The sequence below is a fragment of the Oratosquilla oratoria genome, chromosome 7, assembly GCF_046742065.1.
Source record: "Oratosquilla oratoria isolate Oo_2021 chromosome 7, ASM4674206v1, whole genome shotgun sequence".
Classification (NCBI taxonomy): Eukaryota; Metazoa; Arthropoda; class Malacostraca; order Stomatopoda; family Squillidae; genus Oratosquilla; species Oratosquilla oratoria.
Window position 1 is genome coordinate 24,531,310 of NC_134783.1, and position 2,500 is coordinate 24,533,809.

Here is a 2,500-nt window from a genome sequence, read left to right on the forward strand (position 1 = left end):
GACTCCACCGGATCTACGTGACTCCGGTGTATCTACGGGATCCCCCCAGATCTACAGGACTCCGCCGGATCTACAGGACTCCGCCGGATCTACAGGAATCCACAGAATGTACAGGATTTTACTGGATATACAGGACTCCGCTGGATTTACAGGACTCCATGGAATCAACAGGACTCCACCGGATATACAAGACTCCACCAGGTCTAAAGGACTCCACCAAATCTAAATGACTTCAGTAGATCTACAGGACTCTATCGGATTTACAGGACTCCGCCGGATCTACAGGACTCCACTGGATATACAGGATTTCACCGGGTATACAGGATTCCGCTGGATCTACGGGACCCCACCATATGTACAGGACTCCATCGAATATATAGGACTCAGCTGGATCTACCGGATTCCAGCGAATCAACAGGACTCCACCAGATCTACAGTTCCACAAGATTTCACCGGCTCTACAGGACTCCACCGTATCTACAGGACTCTATCGTATCTGCAGGACTCTGCCGGATTTACTGGACGCCACCGCATCTACAGGACTACACCTGATCTACAGGACTCCACCAGATCTACAGGACTCCACCGGATCTACAGGACTCCACCGGATCTACAGGATTCCACTGGATATACAGAATTCCACCAGACTACAGGATACGCCGGATCCACAGGACTCCACCGGGTCTACAGGACTACATCAGATATACAGGACTCCGCCGGATCTACAAGACTCCACCGGATCTACAGGACTCCACCAGATAAACAGGACTCCCTTGAATCTACAGGACTCCACCGGATTTCACCGGATCTACGGGACACCACCGCTCTATTGACTAAATATCTCAATTTGCTTATTGTAGGAAATGAGATCTTTGAAATTATATTTCCTCCCTATCTCTCTCTCTCTCTCTCTCTCTATATATATATATATATATATATATATATATATATATATATATATATATATATATATATATATATATATATATATATACAGGTTAAAACGGAGATTCCATGCTTCGAGCAAGAGGTACGCGGCACGAAAGCGAAGTGGTAAGGAACTAGGAGGAAGGTCGGGTGTCAGGAGGTAGCCAGGAGGCAGCCAGGAGGCAGGAGGCACGAGGTCGTGAGTGTTCGAAAATGCAAGAGACCGGAGCATTTCTTACAGAATCCTTTTAGGCAAATTGAAGCTTAGAATTATGTCGGGTTTTGAAGAAGAGGGCGGGCAGGGAGACCGTGGCTGACCCATCATAAGAAGTACAGTATGTTTCAATATTATGAAGCTTTAAGAAGATGGAAAGAGCGAGAGAGCTCGAAGACCACTGGCTATTTATATGTTCACGAGAAGAATCTCTACTTTTAGCAAATATATCATTATAGAATAAAACCGCATGAAGATCTTGTTGGATGTCAATGTACGGTATGTATAGCTGTAATGGTACAATACAAATATCAATATGTATAGAAAAATGGCGTGGGTGTGTAGTAGCTAGAGTATGTTTTACATTTATTTTGTTTGACGTTAGTCGATTTTATTCAAGTAAGGAGAATCAATATCATCATCAAAGTTTCACTTAGAAGACTGGATCATACACTAAATATAATCTCTAGGTAATTATAACCAAAAGCTTCACATCTAGCTAGCCTCCCTTTATCTTTCTGGCTTCGCATTCACTTAGTTGTGGGTTCGAATCCCGCACGTCTTTCCGATCCCCAGCAGTGACTGTTGCCTGCCCCAACAGTCTCTAAAGCGCATAGGGGAAAGGTGATGGCTTCGGCCGCAGTTACGCGCCTCCTGTCGTAGACTCCTCACCCATTTTCTTTTTCACTTTTTAAGTAATAAGACTTTGTCTCTCTGTTGTGGTTCACGGTGACGGCCACTTACCCGCGCTGTCTTCACCCTTTCCCCTTAAAGTCCAAGTACAGAGACACGTGACTCATCGCTTTAGAAACCCTGAAACGGAAACTTCAGCAAATGACGTCACCAGGGTACAGTTGTGTATCTTCAAGAACTTCTCGATTTAGCGCATTCAATACGAAAATGGCCCTTAATGTCTTTATTCTAATAAACAACAGACGATTTTATTCAGCTGACGGAATCCGCTCCTTTTCATAGTGGGTCTCGGTCTAACTGGACGTCCTTCATACCAGGGGACTGACCCCTCATCTGACTAAAATTTTTTGTTTTTAGTAAGAATAAAATTTGTAAAGGGTCACCATATTTAGTAAGGAGCTCTCATTCTTCCTAATGTTCTTAATACTCCTTACAATTCCATCGTTCTCACAGTCACTGCTCTCTAATTACCCTCATTACGCTTCTCTCTCTTTGTGTTCGGTGCTCTCAATGCTCCTAATGCTCTCAATGCTCTCAATGCTCCTAATGCTCTTAATACTCTTAATACTCTCATTACTCTCACTACCCTTACCGCTCTTTGCCCTGTGCTCTCATTGCCCCTAATGCTCTGCTCTTGGTACTTGCACTGAGCGATTACGAAATAGT